General features: G+C 54.3%; 2 long non-coding RNA genes across 2 annotated transcripts; both read left to right on the plus strand.

The window, feature by feature from the left end:
* Positions 1-437: 437 nt before the first annotated feature.
* Positions 438-2,390, plus strand: LOC141733508 (uncharacterized). Its single transcript, XR_012584319.1, has 2 exons — positions 438-564; positions 1,405-2,390. It is a non-coding gene; the product is annotated as an uncharacterized LOC141733508 (long non-coding RNA).
* A 766-nt stretch (positions 2,391-3,156) lies between these two features.
* LOC141733601 (uncharacterized) lies at positions 3,157-7,304 on the plus strand. Its single transcript, XR_012584348.1, has 3 exons — positions 3,157-3,340; positions 5,555-5,717; positions 5,826-7,304. It is a non-coding gene; the product is annotated as an uncharacterized LOC141733601 (long non-coding RNA).
* Positions 7,305-20,044: the final 12,740 nt, after the last annotated feature.

A 20,044-nucleotide genomic window follows, 5' to 3' on the forward strand; every position in this document is an offset into this window, starting at 1 on the left:
AGTTTTAAATAAAACTTGCAACCTTTCCCTCTATCTGTCTCCCCAAATAAATTTTAATTTCTTGCATATGTTTCTTGTACACTGTGGATTTCGGGAGTCCGTGTGCCGTACGTCTGGACTGCGCATGCGTTGTCGCCCCACCTGCAGTACAGCATTGTGGCCAGAAGGTGGCAGCGCTGCAGAGCACATTCGCTGCGCAGTGCACGCCACACCGCTGTATTGAGGCATTGCAACCGCTGCCGGGCGGATGGATGGGCAGGTGGGCCAATGAGAGCTCCCATAGGTCGGATCGCCTCGCCGCGCTTCCATTGGTCGTGTCGCTCGCAGGGGCTGCGGGGCGGTGGGAATTGACGGCAGCGACGGACCAATAGAGCGGCGCTGCTGCAAATAAGGTGAGTGAGCGGGGGCTGTGGGCGGGGCGCTCTGGTAGCAGAGGGGGCTGGGGAAAAATGGCGGCCGGCTCGAAATCGGAGACGCGTGGTGCGGGCGGGCGCTGGGCGCTCGGTCGGGTCGGGCCCGCGGTGCCGCCACGAGCACGTGGTGAGGAAGCTGGACCACGTGAAGGTGAGCAGGAGGCGGCGGGGAACGTGGTGGGGAACGGCGGGGGGATTGAGAGGGCCGCGAGGGGTGACTGGGGGCAGCTGGGGGAATCCCGAAGGGGACTGGGGGGACTGAGGGTGGGACTTGAGGGAGGCTGGGGGGAGCAGGGAGGCTGCGGTGGCCCCGAGGTGCGGTGGAGGCAGCTGATGCAGGGGAAGAGGAGCGTTCTGAGGGGGACGGGCGGGGCTGAGTTGTCCCTGGGGAGTGGCTGAGGGGGAGCACGGGGTTCCTGAGGGTAATGGGGAGGCCTTGAGAGGGGCTGGGGGTCCTGAGAGGTCTCCGAGGGGGACTGAGGGATGATGGGGGATGCTGAAGGGACTCTCGGGTTGGGGGGTTGGGGGGGGGGCTTTGTGGGGGGAATGAGGGGGCTGAGGGGGATCTGGGGGGGGCCGAGGGGTGAGGGGGGGCCTTGAGGGGGGCTGGGGGAACGGAGGGCTGAGGGGGCCCAGACAGTGGGGAGGGGGGCCCTGAGAGTGTGATGGAGGCAAACAGGGGGTTCTGAGGGGGTGGCAGTGGAGGGGGTTGGGATGGGGACGTGGGGGCCTGAAGGGAGCCCTGGGGGGGCCGTGGTGGTGGGGGGGGCATGAGGGGAGCCCTGAGCTGGGGGATGGGGTGCTGGGGGAACCCTGAGTTTGGGGAGGGGCGGGGCTATGGCCTGAAGTGGGTCCTGCGTTGGAGAGGGGCTGTGAGGGGGAGATGGGGACGGGCTGAGGGGTGATGGGGGGGTGCAGGGGGCTGGGGGTGGGAGGGGAGGGTGGAGGCATCCCCCAGCGTTTCAGGGTCCCCGTGACCCTCCTCCCACAGGATGAGGAGGCCTGCAGCGAGCTGTAGCCGAGGGTCTGCGAGGGGCTCAGCGACTCCTCCCAGCTCATTGTCTTTGGCTTCAAGGGAGCGTCCCCCATCACTGCCACGTTTTCCCCCCAGCACAGGGTGCCTTCTCCACACCAGTTGTTGCTTGGGGGCCTGTGCCGTCGCCATCCACGTCGCAGGTGTGGGGATACTGGGACCCCCTCCGGAGCTCTCTCAGACAGCCTGGGACCCCCCAGAGCCCTCTGATAACCCCTGGGCTCCCCCAAACCCGCTCAGGATCCCCCGGAGACCCCCTAGAATCTCCTAGACCCCCCTGTCCCCCCGAGAGCTCTGCAGGATGGCCGTGCGACCCTTCATGTTCTCCCAGGACCGCTGTGGGACTATCCAGGACCCTCTAGGACCTCTCGTGTTCCCCCCCAGGGCACCGTGGAGCCTTCTGGGACCCCCCACATTCCCCCCAACACCCCCACACACCCCCTCTAGGACCCCACAGGTCCCCCCCGGAGCCCCCCAGAGCCCTCTGGGACCCCCTGGAGGCTCCTCCCCAGTACCCGCCACGTCCCCCTGGGACTGTCCTGGCACCAGGTTTGCAGCCAGTGGTGGAGTCCCGCTGAGGGGAAGGGGCCAGCCCTGGCTCTGGGCGTTTTGGGCCTTTTTTGGGGGGAATAGAATGGTGTCTCTGTCATTTGGGACACTGCGATGTCACCGGGGCAGCGATGATGCAGTGGAGGAGCAGGTGAGTGGGGGATGGGGGGTTTACGTGACAGTCTCCCAAAAGCGGTGGTTCACACCCCCAAAACGTCTGAAAATTCTTGGGATGCATTAAAAAATGTGAGAACCTGTAACTGTGGGTGTGAGGTATTGAAACAGCGAACAAGCTCACTCATTTATATATGAGAATTATATATTGAGAAATAATATTAATTTATGTATGTAAAATAAGTTCAAAATAAAAACCTCTGTCTCTAAGGATTCTCTGATCCTGTGCTTCTGTGTTATATAAAAGATCCTACAATATAAAAATACTTAAAAAAAATGTATTTATAAGAAGATCTTCGTGTCAAAATAGATGTTTAAGCAGACAGTCTAAATATATATTCGGTATCATAAGTGTTAATGTAGAAGTCTAAGCAGATTTTCTGTCTAAGTGTAAACAGATAATATAAATTCCCTAAATATATATACCTGTGTGTGTAAATAATGGAGCGGGTGCTGCCGCCCAGCGGCTGCAGGCCGGTCCTGCAGGTGGGGAGCCGCGTGTGCACTTTGGCCCCGCCTCCCGCCCTCCCTGGCCCCGCCCCCGCCCTGCCTTGGCCCCCGGCAGCGCTGTGCGTTGGTTCCGCAGCTCGTGCGCATGCGTGGCTTCGCGGAGGCCAGTCCGGGAAGTGTCCCAAGAAAGCGGCGGCCGGAGGGCGAACCAGGACCGCCAGGACTCCGGCGAGCTCCACGCCACCTGGAGCGCGATCGGTGCTGCCCGCCCGGCCTCGAGAGCGGCCGTCGGCGCTCCAGTATCGGCTCTTGCGCGTTACCGTGCCCCAATCAGTGCCCAGCAGTTTTCTGGCAGTACATCTCCATGGCCCCGCCGTCCTCCAGGACCCGGGAAGTGCCCCCTCAGTCCTCCGATGCGCATCTCTATGGCACTTTAGTCCTCCAACAGCCCCTTCAGTCCTCCGACTTCTGCCTCTATGGCACTTTAGTCCTCCAGGGGCCCCCTCAGTCCTCCAACTCGCATCTCTATGGCACCTTAGTCCTCCAGGATCCCGGAATTGCTCTTCAGTCTTCTGGAAATCGTATGTTTCTAGCACTCTTACAAAACCATAAAACATGATTAAAAGTTAACCAAAAAATATCTGAACATTGCAAAAATAAAGCGACCCCTGCAGAACTCTCTTCTCCACAGCAACAACTGGACAGAAATCAAACAAAAACGGTAAGAGAATCACCAGAGACAAGTCCCAGATGGAAATAAAAAGGAGTGGTGCTTCGCCTGCTGGAAACTTAAAGCAAGAGAAAAGGGCCTGCTGCTCCTGCGGCCGCCTTTGTGTCTTCTGGTGGGGGCGGGGGGGCAGTTGGCCCGCACCTTTCCCAGGGGATTGTGGGAAGGGCAGTGGGCAGGGCCCGGGGTACATGAGCCACAGACTGCGCGTAGGAGCCAGTTCCGCTGCTGGGCCCTCGTGGGGTTTGTGCTCTGCTGGTCCTTCAGTTGGCTGCAGCTTTGGGGCAGGCTCAGCTGTTTGGGCAGGCGTGTTTTTGGCATTTAGGGAGGCAGAGGTAAAAAGGCTGAGCTGAGACCTTCAGGACCAGTAAACTTCCAGCCATCTGTATAGTAGAAAGTTGACTGGTATGCTGCTTTTTTGTTTCCTTTTTTTCAGGTCAGTGACTTTGTGATGAGTGTTTAGGAATGCCCAGATGGTTTAATAGTATGCTTTTCTTTATTTTAGGAGTGCTGCATTTTCCTATAATTCCGGACTGTATTGAAGGGGCAGCTTGTGTTTTTTTTATCAGTTTTGCAGTATGCTGTGTGAGTTGCTGATATTGTTTCTCTTAATTGAGTTGATGATGAGAAACTATCTTGTAGGGGTTAGAGTGAGCATTTTATATGCATCTGCATATATGGCACTAGCATTTCTCGAGAAAGCAGCAGGGATGTAAGGCATAGCGTCGTTCAGGGTATGGCATGGCTCATCACCTTTCCCCATTGCCCATGGAGTGCCACGGTGTCCCTAGAGTTTTTGAAGCTTGCAGCAGGCCCCTCGTAGATTGTGTCAGGGCATTACTTATTTTGTGGTTCTGTAGCAGAGCCCAGATTCTGTGGGACGAGAGAAGATAGGAGGTGCCTGCGGAATGCAGGGCACGGCTCAGAAGAGCTGCTCCTGAGGAGTGGCTGACGCAGGGGGTTCAGCGTTGCAAATACAGGATGGCAGCTGCCAGGAAGAAGTGAGGGTCCTTCCCTGAAAGTTCCGGAGAAGAGAAGGGTTTTCTAAAGTTTTGGTGCTGGGGGTTGGCTAGGAGAGGGAGGCGGGTTCATCAGTCTTTGTCGTATAGGTTTTGCCTTTGGATTTGGGTGTTGATAGGGTCTGGTCTGTTCTGGTCTCTTGCATTTGAGGTGAGCTGGACGGTATGGAGCAGGAGCACAGGACTGGTGATTTTGCAGAAATGTGGAGCTGCCCTGCCTAGGGGTGTAGAGTCAGGGGTGGGGGAACAGCACGAAGAGTCTATGGGTAATATGTTATCTAACAAGACTGTTGAGGCAAAGGTGTTACGGTCATCTGGGATCAAGCGGCCATCGGCAGGGAGGGTCATTTCCATAGTGATTTATGGAGATGATTGGAGCCTTCTGGGAGGGCCTGTTTGGTGTCTGTGAAGCAGCTTGAAGGTGTGGAGGATTGTATGTGTGGGGATGAAGATTGGGTCCCATTGTTTTGAAAGGCAGCCTGTAGTTGGAGCCTACATGGTATTCCTAAATGGAAACAAGAGCCCTGGAATTGTCCAGGTACCGATCAGCCTCTGGGTGACTTTTTGACTAATTTTTTCAGCTGCGGAGGGACAAGATGCGCACCAAAAAGTGACGGAGGTGGCAAGCGGGACCCCCTAAGAAAGTGGGTCAGTGCGTGGTGCTGGGAGGGAAGGTGTGACTGGTGGCTATGTGACTATATGATGGCTTGGTGGTGGGGTGGCTTTTATTTTTTAATTTTGAAGGTGCGAAGTGGTGAGTAAAGCAGGATATTGGCACCAGACACGACTCGGGCAAGGCGAGCAATGACTAGTGGCCTGATGCAGCGATTCTTTCTCAGTTGTTGTATGGTGGGTGAAGGTTCAAGTGTCCTTTGGATCTGTTTTCCAGGGTGTCTGTAAGCCTCAAAGCAGCAGCCCGAAACCATGGAGGGCAGGTGGGCGAGAGGCCGGGGTAAAGGCATAGGAGACAGGAATGGCTGTGGGCAAGCTGAGGTTTCGGGCAGTATCTCAGCCTATGCCTTTTGGTTGGCTTTTTTTTTTCCTTTGGGTGCAGGACGCGCTCTGAGAGGGGCTAAGCCGCATGCTGATGAGCGGGCTGGGAAGGTGAGGCAGTTGTGGGCCATATTGGTGTCTAATGGTGAAGTGTTAGATGGCAACTTGGTTAAGCATTTACATTCTGGTTTTGCAGGTGCCCTGTGAGCCATCTTTGGAAGCGGACGAGCATGAGAGGTGAGCCGAGGCAGCAGCGAGGAGGAGCTTGGGGCTGGTGACTTCTCACACGGGCAACAGTCATTTTGTTTCCTGGTATCTCAAGCAAGGAGGGCAACAGCGTCTGACTCTGGAAGGAGTGGGTGAGTGGCATCCCATTGTGCTTTTGAGGAAGGGGAAATTGTGGGAGAGGTTGGCGCTGACCTCTCTGAAACTTCGGGCTGGCACTGTTTGGTTTTCTTGAATTGCAGATGATGAAGAGGAAGCAGGAGCTAGAGGAATACGCCAGACGGTGGAAGTGCTGGGTTTTTTTGTCAACGTGGGATTTAAGACCTCCAGCCCTCTGAAAGCTAAGTTGAGCGGCCAGAGCTGGGGAGGGCTAGGGAGTAGGGCAGAAGTTTGGGAGTTGCAGGGAGGAATCTTATAGTTAGAGACGGGCAGAGGGCTGGAGCAGTCACCTTTGGGCAGGTAAAGGGAGCGGGATAGTCATCAGCACGACGCTAGCATGAACTGGGCAGGGTGGTTCCGGCCTGTGTCTGTTCTGTTGTTTGCATGTGTGTTTTCTGTGTCTTAAACCTTCCCTGGGTCTCGATGTCCTCTCTACGTTTGAGGAGCACGGTCTGTGCTTGAGGCACCATCCCTAGAGCCTCGAATGCCTGTACTCATTGGCATTGCCCCAGTCGGGGGCTGCTTTTCTTGCATCGTAAGCTTAAAGCGTGGCTGGCTCTTGCATCTCAGAAGTTTCTGGACAGTCCTCGTTTGCAGCATTGTTCCTGGCTGCGGGAGCAGCTCTCTTCTCTACCCATCCTTTTTCAGTCGCTTGGGACTTCTTCCCCGTATCCTTAACTTCTTAGGGCTTGAAGCCAGGCTTCCTGCGCATACATCTTCTCAGTTTGAGAGTCACTCTTTGTCCCGGGCCATGATGTTGTACGCATTTCCTGGCGTTTCCCTAGAGCCTTCTTGTGTCACCGTCATGGTCCCGCAGGTCTTCTTGCCTGACAGTCCCTTACGTCAGGATGTCATCCTTCTTGCTGAGAGTTTCTTCTCAACGGTGACGGGCATTGTTTGTAGTGTTCTGTGTAGTGTTGGTCTGAGCTTGTGTGTGTTTGGCTCAGAGCTGCTCTGCCCAGTCATGTAGAGTCAGGGGGAGGGGGAAGAGCAGGAAGAGTCTATGTCTATAGATATCTATAGTCTATCTATACGATGCTCTAACCAGGCCGTTGAGGCCAAGGTGGTACAGTCAACTCCCATCAAGTAGCCATCAGCAGGTGGTGTGGGCAGCTTTTTAATCTGATTGTTTTCAGATGAGCAGAGCTATGTGGGAGGGGCCGTTCAGCAGTAGTGAAGCAGACTGCATCTCGAAGATGTTAAGGCTGCTTTGTGTGGGGTGTAATGTTTGTGTATGTTTTTAATGTTAGGCTGTAATTGTACTCCAGATGGTATTTCTCAGTCAAAAGAAGACCTTTTTGGAGGGGGTGTGGGGGGTCACTCTGGGCCCCCCCAAAAGAGGCAGTTCACAGCCCAAAAATGCCTAAAAATTCATGCGGGGAATGTGTGTTTAAAAAAAATAAGAAAACCTGCCTATATGGGCATGAGGCATTGAAATAAAGAACAATTTCTCATTTTTATACATATTGAAAAATATGAGTGTATGTATATAAAAGTTCAAAATAAAACCCTGTATCTATTATATAAACCATGTTATCATATTAAAAGATCTGTCCCATCGATAATTTTTGCCTTCGTGGTTCTTTCTCTGTCTGGCTCCCTGTTGCGTCCTCCTGTCTGGTCTGTAGCCCATTGCTGTTTTCTTTCCCCTGTGGCTCTCTTTCCCTGTTTCTCACCTCCACCTTCTCTGCCCTGTAGCCGATCGCTGTTGTATTGAGTTTAAGTAACAAGGTTTTGTTAGCTGAGTTGTGGGGGCAGGGTCTGCAGGGGTGGGCTGGGGAGAAGACACATGAAACTCTCACCACGGTAGGCACGGCCAGCGCAGAGAGGGACCTGCCGCTGGTCAAAGCCGAGCCCATCAGCAACGCTGGCCGAGAGTGGAGCAGAAAGTCCCTGCAACCCGTGGAGGCCCCCCCATTGGAGCAGAAAAAGAGTGTGAGGAGGAAGGAGCAGCAGAGACAATACGAGGTGAACTGACCACCACGCCGAGTCCCTGTCACCACGTGTCGTCCAGGGGTAGGAAGCAGAGAAGTTGTGATTGAAGATGATCCCGGAAAAAAAGAGAGGGGGGGTGGGAAGGTGTTTTTTAAACTCGTTTATATTTCACATTGTTTGATTGACGATAAATTAAATGAATTTCCCCAGATTGAGTCTGTTGCTCTTGTGGCGACGAGAGATCTCTTTGTCCTTGTCTCAACCGACAAGCTTTTTGATTTTAATTTCTCCCCTTGCCTTGTTGAGGAAGGGCCGCGATAGAGTGGCTGGGGGGGGTACGAAGGGGCCAGCCAAGGTCAAACCACCACAGATGACTTCTGCTACGCTCCCTGTCCTTGTTGTTTTCGTGCTTGACTCTCTCTCTTGTACCCGATATCTTTTCAAACTTCATTTCTTACTTTCCATCTCATTATTTCTAATTCTTGCTTATGTTTCTTGATCCCTGTTAGTTTTAAATAAAACTTGCAACCTTTCCCTCTATCTGTCTCCCCAAATAAATTTTAATTTCTTGCATATATTTCTTGTACACTGTGGATTTTCATAATTGTCCTCCTCCATCTTTTTCCAAAGCTCTTTGGGAGCAGCTTGCATGCCCCACAGACCTCGGGGCTGCGGGCTTTCCTGGCGCCTTCAGCCTCAAAACCACCCTTTCTCAGTTCTGCCAGGGCTGGCCTCCAAAATTTCCATGTGGCTGGAGATTGGTCCCACGCCCAAAGAGCCAGCAGGGAAAACTGTGGCTTGTTCTAAAGCTCTTTGGGAACCGATTGCATGGCCCCAAAGAACTTGGTGCTGTGGACTTTCCTGGCGCCTTCAGCCTCAAAACCACTCTTTCTCAGTTCCACCAGGGCCAGCCTCCAAAATTTCCATATGTCTGGAGATTGCTCCCATGCCCAAAGAGCCAGGAGGGAAAACTGTGTCTTGTTCAAAAGCTCTTTGGGATCTGCTTGCATGGCCCCATAAATCTTTGGGCTGAGGGCTTTTCAGGCCCCTTCAGCTTCAAAACCACACTTTCTTATTTGGCACAATACTAGCCTCAAAAATTTCCATATGTCCTGAGATTACGTCCACGCCCGAAGGACCAGGAGGGAAAACTGTGGCTCTTTTTAAAGCTCTTAGGGAATTGCTTGCCACCTGGTGCCCTACAGCAGTACTACACATGGGCACCACTAGCTGGTGCTCTGTGTTGCTGTATCCTTCAGTACCGCATTCTGGTTACCAGAGGGTAGCGGTGAGCTCGGGGCCGTGCGGTGGGGCTGCACAGGGGTGCCTCCTGGCACCCTACAGCAGTACTGCACATGGGCGCACCCCCACTGCCCTGGGGCTGCACCGCGGACGCCTGGCCTCTGACCAGCTGTACCACATTCTGGCCGCCAGGGGCCAGCCTTTACCCTGGGGCTCTGAGGCGGGGTAGCGCATGGGCACCCCTTGGTGCTGTGCTGCAGTGCTGTGCATGGGCTCCCCCTCCTTGCTGCCCTGAGGCTACACCAGACACGCCTGGCCTCCGGCCTGCAGTACCACATTCTAGTTGCCAGGTGAAGTGCCCTTCAGCGGGGCTGCGCTTGGTGTCCCCTGGTGCCCTGTGGCAGTACTGCGCATACCCGCCACCATCCCCCCTCCCCACCCCGGGGCCCTGCTGCTGTATCGCACACACATGTCCTCCGGCCTCTACAGGGTGGCAGTACTGAGCATGGTCTACCCACCCCCCTGGGGTCCTGGGGCTTCAGCACACACGCACAAACTCTGGCCTCTTCCATACAGCCTTCTGGGTGCCAGAGGACAGCAGTGAACCTGGTGCCTGCTGCCCTACAGCAGGGCTTTGCAGGGGCGTCCCCTGATGCCCGGCAGTCGTACTGCACATGGGCGCCCCCTCCTCCCCAGGGCCCTTGGGCTGCAGCGTGCACGCGCGTGCTCCGGCCTCTGCAGTACGGCCTTCTGACCACGAGGGGGCAGCAGTGAGCTTGGTGCCCTATGGTGGGGCTGCGCAGGGGCGCTCCCTGGTGGACGGCGGTGGTACTGCACATGACCACCCCCCCAGCCCCACTGCCCTGTTGCGCATGCTTTGCATCCTGCCCGCAGCATCGTGTTTTGGTCACTAGGGGGCAGCGGTGAGCACTGGGCCGCACGGCAGTGCTCTGCATGGGTGACCCCTTCTGCCGTACGGCAGTACTACACCCACATGCTCCCTTGTGCCAGACAGCTGTACTGCACATATGTTCCCACTTTGTGTCGTACGGCTTTACTGCGCATGCGCGGCATCCTGCCTTCACTACTGCATTGTGGCAGCTAAGTGGCAGCAGGGAATGCTGTGCCGTGCAGCTTAACTGCGCATGCGCGCCCCCTTGTGCCATACCGCTGTACTGCAGGTGCGTGGCATCCTGCCTTCACTACTGCATTGTGGCCGCTAAGTGGCAGCAGTGAGCGCTGTGCCGTATGGCTGTACTGTGCATGCGCACCCCCTTGTGCCATAAAGCCTTACTATGCATGCGCAGCATCCTGCACGCATTACCGCATTCTGTCCACCTAACCCCTAACTCTGACCCATAACATTGGCCCGTAACCCTGACCCTAAGCCTAACCTCTAAACCTAGCCCCAACCCTTACCCCAACCCCGTAACCCCAAAGCCTAACTCTAACCTCTAATCCCTACCCCAACCTTCAACTCTACCCCTAACCGTAACCCTTAAATCCTAACCCTAATCCATATTCCACATCACAAATCATTTCACAACTTCAAGTTAAAAAATATATAACATAGTTATAGAGTGACCAGTCACTTGTTCCCCCTAATAGTATACACTGACCCATCTTCTTACACTGTTCAGCTCACCTCTGCTGCATTGCCCTGCACAGCTTGTCCCTCTGCATCTGTAAAAGTATCAAAGTAGTCAAATGGATACAGAAGGATAGCTCCATAATGCAAAAGGACATGTTTCTACACAGGAATACCTTCTCGAGTCCAACTACAGCCTGCCATTTAAAACTGTGAATATTAAGGCTGCTTTGTGTGGGCTTAACATCTTTGTGACGCAATCTGATTCACTGCTGCTGAACAGCCTCTCCAACGTATCTCTGCTCACCCAAAAAAAACCACTAATGAAAGAGCTGCCCACACGACTCTTAACACTATTCCACCTATCCCTGAGTCTACACTCCAGGCAGGGTGGGTCCAAGCCAAACACACACACAGATCAACACGACACAAAACACTACAAACAATGCACCACAAAGACAAGTGAAAACTCTCAGCAAGAAGAATGACACCCAGACATAAGTGACTGTCAGGCAAGAAGACCTGCAGGACCATGATGGTGACATAAGGAGGCTCTAAGGAAACCCCAGAAAATGCATAAAGGTAAAGGCTCAGGACAAAAAGTGACTCTCAAAACTGAGGAGATGTATGTGCAGGAAGCCTGGCTTCAAGACCTAAGAACATAAGGATGCAGGGAAGAAGTCCCAGTTCCTAAAAACAGGCCGTCCAGAAACTTCCGAGACACAAGACTGATCCATGCTTCAAGCTTGTAACGCAAGAAAAGTAGCACCCAACTGGTACTATGCTGATGAGTACAGTCATTCAAGACTCTAGGGATGGTGCCTGAGGCACCATGCCATGCTCCTTGAGCATAAAAAGGACATCTAGACCCGAGGAAGGTCTAAGACACAGAAGACAGACCACACAAACTACACAACAGACATGGGCTGGAACTGCCCTGCCCAGCATATGCTAGCATCATGATGAAGACTAACCTGCTTCCTTTACCTGCCCAAAGGAGACAGCTCCAGGACAGCCCTCTTCCCTATGCTAACATTAAAAACCCCTTTCTGCAACTGTCAACCTTGGCCCCTCTCCAGTGCTAGTCCCCCAGTTTAGGTTCCAGAGGGCCAGGGGTATGAATTGATCCTTGACAAAAAAACACAAGAAACAGCTACCTGATATGTTTCTGCAGTCACTGGGTTCCTCTTCTTCACCTGCAAAACAAGAAGAAACCACAGCTCCAGCAGCGAGTATCATGACTGTAGATGCAAAGCTCTTCCACAACACCCTCATCCTCAGAAATGCCATGACATTCTGCTCACCTGCTCCATGCCAATCCCTGAGTCAGAGGCTGAAGTGACAGTTTTTCACGGCACCTAAGATACCAAGAAACACAAAATTACCATTGTGCTTGTGTGGAATCACCAGTGCCATTGTGATACTACTCATCTTCAATACTACCCATCTCACCTCAAATATGAGAGACTAAAACACACCAGACCTAAGTGACACCCAAATCCAAATGCAAATCTGATATGAGAAAGACTGATGAACTTGCCTCCCTTTCCTAACCATCCCCCAGTCCCAGAGCTTTAGAAACCCCTTCTCTTCTGAACTGTCAGGGAAGTAACCCCACTTCTTCCCAACAGTTCCTGCCCTGTATTTGCACCCCTGAACCCCCTGCAGCAGCCGCTCCTCAGGAGTGGCTCTTCCAAGCCATACCCTGCATTCTGTGGGCACCTCCTATCTTCTGTCTCCCCACAGACTCTGGGCTCTGCTACAGACCCACAAAATAAGTGAAACTCAGACACAATCTATGAGGCCGTAAATTTGTAAAAGCTCTAGGGACACCGTGGTACTCTGTGGGCAATGGGGAAAGGTGGCGAGGCATCCGATACCCTGAAAGACACTATGCCTTACGTCCCTGCTGCTTCCTTAAGAAATGCTAAAACTCCACATACAGATACACACAAGATGCTCACCCTAACCCCTGCTAGATAACTTCACCATCAGTACTATTGAGAGAAATGATATCAGCAACTTACACAGTATACAGCAAAAATGGTGAAAAAAACCCACAGTTCCATCTTTAATAAAGTTGGGAATTCCAGGAAAATACAGTGCACCTGGAATAAAGAAAAGCATACTATTAAACCATCTTGCCACCCCTGAACACTCATTACAAAACTACTGACCTGAACAAAAAAAAAGAAAAAGCAGCATACAAGTCTATTTTCTTCTATATAAACTGCTGAACATTAACTTGTCCCAAAGGTCTTACCTCAGCTTAAATGCTAAAACACGCCTGCCCAGAAGGCTGAGCCAGCCCCAAAGCTGCAGTTGACTGAAGGCCCAGCAGAGTACCAACCTCACAGAAGCCCCCCAGCAGAGCATGCTCCCTGAGCAGAGACCACGGCTCATATACCCCGGGCCCCGCCCTCTGCCCCCGGGCCACACCCACCTATTCCTGGCCCCACCCCCCGGTGCTCTGGAGGACCACAGGGCCATAGAGATCGAACTCCGGAGGACTGATGGGCACGTCCAGTTTCCTGGAGGACTGAAAGGCGTAGAGAAGCACTCGCAGAGGACTGACAGCCAGTTCCAGTGTCCTGGATGACTGAAAGGCAATCGAGACCCAGTTCCGGAGGACTGACAGGCAATTCCGATGTCCTGGAGGACTGAAAGGCCATAGAGACCAAGCTCCGGAGGACTAAAGGGAACTTCCAATGTCCTGGAGGACCGCAGGGCCATAGAGATCAACTTCAGGAGAACTGATGGGCACTTTTGGTGTCCTGGAGGACTGAAAGGCCATGGAGATGGGCATCTGGAGGACTGACGGGCACTTCTGGGTGATCCGGAACATGATAAGAGCCGGTACCAGAGCGCTGATTGTGGCTCTCGGGGCCGGGCGGGGTGGCTGTGTCTGCGGGTGAGCGGAATCGAGCCTGCTCTGGGTGGCAGGAAGCATTGCCTGAGCCCCCATCCCGAGCATATGCCGGTTCACCCTCACCCACACCCTTGCACTCGGTGCCGGCCCAGCCTCCGCGAATCCGCATATGCAACTGAGCTACAGAACAGATGCAAAAAGCTGCCAGGGGCGTCACTGTGCAAGCAGGGCTCCTCATCTGCAGTACTGGACTGTGGCCACCGGGCAGCACCACTCCCTTAATTATCCCGCTCTGAGCACTCATTAGGGGAATGAGCAGTGACTGGTCTCATACGGTTTATTGCACCGAGGGACCGTAAGGACTTACCGTGTGTAGGGCTTCAGTCTCTCTGCCTCATTCCTGTTCACAGCCCAGGCAGCAACAGCCATCACTTCTGCACTAAAAAGCTGCAGAACAGGGGGTTTCGCCCGCTTTCCTGGTGACTTCATCCTCAAAGGGAACTAGACAGGCTTGAGAGATGGGCCCATGGGAACCTCATGAAGTTCAACCAGGCCAAGTGCAATGTCCTGCGCCTGGGTCATGGCAATCCCAGGTACAAATTGGGGCAGAGAATGACTTGTTGGGCAGAGAATGATGAGAATGACAAGTTGGGCAGAGAATGACTTGAGAGCAGCCCTGAGGAGAAGGACTTGGGGGTGCTGGAAGACGAGAAGCTCAACATGAGCTGGTAATGTGCACTTGCAGCCCAGAAAGCCAACCACATCCTGGGCTGCATCAAAAGAAGCATGGCCACCAGGTCGAGGGAGGTGATTCTGCCCCTCTGCTCCACTCTGATGAGACCCCACCTGGAGTGCTGTGTCCAGCTCTGGAGTCCTCAGCACAAGAAGGACATGGACCTGTTGGAACGGGTCCAGTGGAGGGCCATAAAGATGATCCGAGGGCTCCCACAGCGAAGGTCCCAGGAGAGAAAGCTGTTGCTTGTCCTCACTGGCCTTAATCGAGTGCAGAGTGCGGGTCTTAGCACCCATGTGGACCACAGCGTGGGGCCGGGCGGGACTCGGGGTGGCTCTCAGGGAGGGTCTCTGGGGCTGCAGGGAAAAAAAATTGGGGTCGGGGGGGGGGTCTGAGAGTCCCCGGGGGTCTGGGTTAAGGCAGGGGTTGTTGGGGGTCCTTGGGGACGCCCCTGCCTTGGCTTTGGTTGTCTTGGGGAGGGGGAGGCCAGGATGGTGGGTCCTGTGAGGGGCTCTCTTGGTCGTGGGGTGCCTCCCCCATATAACTTGGTGCCCCAATGGGTGCCAGAGGTGTCTGGGTGGGTCTCAGATGATGTTGGGGAGGGTCCCAGAGTTGACACCACGCCTGTATCGGTGGTCCCAGGGGTACCCAGGAAATAGGGGGGATCCAGGGTGGCCTCCCAGAAGTTGAGGAGTCTCAGAGGTGTTGCGAGTGTCCCCAAGTTCCCTTTGGGAGGAAGCTGGGGCGTCCCACAGGGTGTTAGAGGTGCCAAGAGTGAGGGGGGTCCAGGCATATGGGAGGAGGTGCAGGCCGTGTCCCTGGAGTGGGTGACACTAAGCCAGCAGCCCAGGTGTGGGTGCTGGGGGCTCCCCCCAGGACTGCGCCCCCCATGGGGAGCCCAGTGAGCCGGGGGGTGGGGGGCCCATGGCAGGGGAGGGGGGAGGTGACACTATGGGATAGGTTGACCCTATGGGGGATATTAAGAACCCTATGGTGCAGGGGGGGTCACTTTATAGAGGGGGGCCCATGAGGGGGTGACTTTAAGGGGATGTGTGACCTTATGGGGGAGCCAAGACAGGGGATCTTATGAGGGAGGTGACCTTGGCGGGGGCTTAAGGGGGACCCCTATTGGGGTGGTGACTCTGTCAGGGTTAACACTACATGGGGGGCTTTACGGCCCTATGGGAGGGGTTTGACCTTATGGGAGTGGTGACACTGGTGGTGGGGGGTGTCCTGAAGGGGGGGAGACCTATGGGGAGGTGACTATTGGGTTGTGGCCTTATGGTGGGGCCAATGACGGGGGGAGTAGCCCTATGGTGTATTACACCATAGGGGGATGACACTCCAAGGGCCCTGTGTCCTCACAGGTGGCCGCCTGGGGCCGGGCTGAGGCTGGTGAGGATGAGGATGAGGAAGGGCCTCTGCTGCCCCCCCGCCTTCAGGGATCCCCCAGGTGGGGCTCTGCCCTGACACCCCCACAAGCCCTCCCCTGGGACCCTCGGCTGGGTCCTTCCAGGGGTCCCGGATGCCTGGGTCCCCTCTGGGGAGATCAGGGCGGGGGAGGGAAGTGGGACCTGGGGCCCAGCACAGGGGGCATTAGGACCTCCTCGGTGTGTCATGGCCATGCCCCCACCCTGGAAGCCACACCCACCTGAAAAAACCCTGCCCCTGAGCTGAAGCCACGCCCCTCCAGGGTGCCAGGGATTCCTGGACCCACCCCCAAGCTCCACCCAACAAGGCTCTGCCCCCTGGGGCTGCCCCCAGCAATGCCAGAGCTGTCCCAAAAAACCTGCCCTCGGGGACCCCAAATTGCCACCCCAGGGACCCCGAAACTGTCCACGGGACAAGACAGCCATGTAGAGAGAGGAGAGCGGAGAGCCTGCGAAAAACACAGGGACAGAGAGATGGAGGAATAAATAAAACAGACAGGGAGCAGCAGAGAGAGGTGGAAGGGACCAGCAGGACAAGATGACGGAGCCAGGACAAGGGAAGGGGGAAAAGAAACATAGGCAAGAAATAAAAAATAGAAACAGGGAGCTGGACAGAGGTGCCAGTGGTTTTCTTCAACCCACAAACCTCAGGCCTCTGCACTTTCTGGGTGACTTCGTCCTCAAAACAACCTTTTTTCACTCTCCCCAGGGCTGGGCTCAGAAATATCAAACGTCCAATGATTGCTCCCACACCAAAGGTGACACATGCCATGACGTCCCTCGGGGCCACTTTGGGGTCACCAGGGCAATTTTTGGGCGTTCCTCAGGCAGTTTTGGTGGTCCCTGGGGCGATTTTTGCAGTTCCCAGGGCAATTTTGGGGGGGTCCCTGGCACAGCTTTGGGGTCCCCAGGGTGGCTTTGGAGGCCCCCAAGGGCAAATCTAAAGTCCCTAGAGCAGTTTTAGGTTCCCTGGGGCAACTTTGGGATCCCCTGGGGCAGTTTTATGGTCCCCTGGGGCAATTTTGGAATCTCCGGGGCAAGTCTGGGGAATGCCCTGGGGATATTTTTGGAGGGTCTGAAGAACTTTTGGGGTCCCTTGAGGCAAATTTGGGGTCCGTGGGGCAAATTTAGGGTTAGTATTGTTAAGATGATTAATTAGGGTTATTATTATTAGGGTTATTATTCCCTGGAATAATTTTGGTAGTCTACTGGGGTATTTTTTGGGTTCCCTGGGGCAATTTTGGTGTCCCCAGGGCAGTAACAAGGTGTCCCCGTGTGTGTGTGTCCCCGGCATGGGGGACGGTGCCATGCAGGGTTGTGGCCGAGAACTCCTGCCTCAGGGGCACGCTGGGCCCTGCCTTCCTGCATGGTACATGTCATCACCTGTGTCATTGTGTGTCAGTACTTGGGTCATTCCCACAACCCCCTTTTTCCTCCAGCCATCATGTGTTGTCACATGTCATCATCTGTCATCATGTATCATCATATCTCGTCACATGCTACCTCTCACATCCCCTTCCCTGTGTCATCATGCAGGTCAGTACTTGGATCACCCTGCCCCCCAGGTCCCCCCGAATCCCCCTTTTCCTCTGAGCCATCATGTGTCATCACATGTTATCACATGGCATCACGTCACATGTCATCAGGTGTTGTTGTGTGTCAGCTCCCACATCCCACTCCCCGTGTCATCACATGTGTTATCATGATCCATCCCCCTCTGGAGCAACCTCGTGTGAGGCCTCATGCGAATCCTTGTGCAAAATCTGCTCATATAAAATCTGCCACCCCTCCTACTCTTCCCCAACCCCCTTCTATGAACTCTCGTATGAATCTTTGTGCAAGGCTTCTTATGAAGCCGAGACAAACAGCTCCGGTGCTGGCACGTCGGCAGCGGAGCCGAGCGATCGCAGTGAAAAGGGGCTTTTCCCAAGTTTTTCTGAGGCTGGGACAAGCCCGGGCAGTGGCAGGAACCCGCAGGGAGCCCAGAGCTCGCACGAGAGCAGTTGATGAGGCAAGGCTGGAGCCTGCAGCAGCAGCGGCAGGTTTAAACGAGGCGTAACCGCCACCAACAGTAACTCACTGAGACAAAGAGCTCTGGTGCTGGCACGGGGAGCAGAGCTGGGGGTGAAGACCTGCTGATGAGTCCCATGGGTGTCTCAGAATTTAGCGGGCCGGTGCCACCACAGAGGCTGGGTTCCCCTGGCCCGTTGGTGGGTCCCATGCCCAGCTCCCTGCCTGCTGACACCGTGGGCATCCTCATCGCTGCCTGCCCTGACATGAAGTTCAGCCCAGAATTGCTGAATTCTTGGCATTGCTGCTGTTACAACCCGGACAACAGCACGACTGATCTGTATTTATGGCTACACCTTTATTCTGAAATCAGAATGGTCGACACCTAAAGCTGTCAGTGGCTTGTGGCAGCCCAAACCCGTACCACTGTCAGGGCCGCCTAGCACCCTTGCGGGACGATGAGGGTGATGGTCTTGGGCGGCAGGCAGGTGGCTTCTGTTCCTGTGGGGGCGGGAGGGCGCTGGCCTGGTCCCGAAGGGCCGGCTGGCTGGGTTGGGCAGCGGGGGAACAGGGGGTGGGGTCGGGAAGGCCAGGCAGCTGTCCGGGCTGGCAGGGGCCAGTTCCTGGATGCTCCGTGGCAAGCGGGATGGTTTCCGAGGCAGAGATGATGGCTGCTGGTGTTGGGGCCGGCTGGCTGAGTTGGGCAGCGGGGGAGGCGGGCGTTGGGTCAGGACGGCCAGGCGGCTGGCGGGGCTGGTGGGGGCCAGTTCCTGGGTGCTCCCTGGCAGGCAGGATGGTTTTCCAGGCACCGATGATGGCTGCTGCTGTTGTTGGGGCCAGCTGGCCAGGCTGGCAGGGGCCAGTTCCCAGGTGCTCCGTGGCAGGTGTGCCAGTTTTTGAGGCAGAGATGATAGCTGTTTGTTTTGGGGCCGGCTGGCTGAGTTGGGCAGCAGGGGAGGAGGGGATGGGGTAGGGGAGGCCAGGTGTCTGTCTGGCCTGGTGGGGACCTCTTCCTGCGTATAAAGAGTTGGTATATAAGCTATTATAGGAGCTTGACCCCTACACATCAATGGGCCCTGGCAATATCCACCTGAGGGTGTTAAGAGAGCTGGCTCGTCTTCAAACTGGCAATCTGTCTGTCCTGGTTCCGACGGGGATAGTGTTAATTTCCCCAGCACCTGGCAAGGACACAGGTATTCCATCCCATGTAGGCCATGCCCTGAGAGCTGCCAGGGGAGGGGTAGGAAGCTGCCGCTTCACAGGGCTGGGGCTTCCCGGGTCCAGTCAGTGAGTGGTGCTACCGTAATCATGTTTTGTATATTCCTCTATCAGTATTATTGTTGTTGTTTTCTTCTTTTCTTTGCTGTAATGTTAAACTGCCTTTATCTCAACCCACGATTTTTCCCTTTTTCTTCCGATTCTTTCCCCCATTCCATGGCTGGGGGGGCGGGGCGAGCAAGCACCCACGTGGTTCTTTGTTGCTGGCTGGAGCTAAACCATGACAGTCCTTTTTGGCGCCCAACGTGGGGCTCAAAGGGTTGAGATAATGACAGATCCAACCCAAGCATGTTAAAACGAATTTGTTGTGTGCATTTATTATATTAGGTAACTAATCGCTGGTCACAATGTTGCTTCGTTTTTTTGCATGGCTGTTATGTAAATTTTTATATGGCCTATGCACTCCCCGCGATGCTGTTTATCACCTCAGGGAGAGGGATCAGGATTATCATGTTGCTGTCCTGTGTAATATCAATTTGTGATATGGTAACATCATTGTTCAAGTGGTTATGTTGGAGTGTTTGTGCAGTTTAGTTCAGTTTAGTATGTTCAGTGTCTAATTGTTACTAAAGACAGGCCTCTGCTTTGTTTCTAAAATGATTGTTTCTTACTAACGTTCTTATTGTGTGAGAAAATAGCTAATTACTGACCTTCTTACTGTGTACAAAAACATAGTTAGTCACTGAGCTGATGTTACAGATAGTGATAATGAGGAGACAGCCAGTAGCAGCTCATCACCAAGGATGGGATAACAAGAAGTAGTTAATCACTTCAGGGTTCTTGTATATGTCAAGTATGTACTCCTATACCAATTAGGATAGAGTTATGGCTACTTCAAAGAACGTCCTTATTATCTTCAAGAAGTTGGCAAACTTACAGCAAACTTTCGCTGTCCTGAGATGACTCAATACCTTAAAAGGATAATGTGAGGAAGGGTCTCCTTACCCAAATGACCACCAAGACACTCATGCTTGCGCAGAAGTGTTTTGCCGACGCAGCAAAATTTGATACATTTGGCTGTCCTGCCTGTACCTTGGGTGCCATCTCTCAGAATTTATTGATAATCACACCCAGGGGGTGACACCACATATGGGGGAAACCGGGGACTGGAGGGCATACTTTCCCCAGCTCTTTAACCTCCCTTTTCTTGTTTGGTCCAGGTATGACAGCTTTTGTGAATTTTGAATATCCTTGGGATGCTCAAACCAGCATGTTCC

This window comes from Larus michahellis, chromosome 21, assembly GCF_964199755.1.
Source record: "Larus michahellis chromosome 21, bLarMic1.1, whole genome shotgun sequence".
NCBI lineage: Eukaryota > Metazoa > Chordata > Aves > Charadriiformes > Laridae > Larus > Larus michahellis.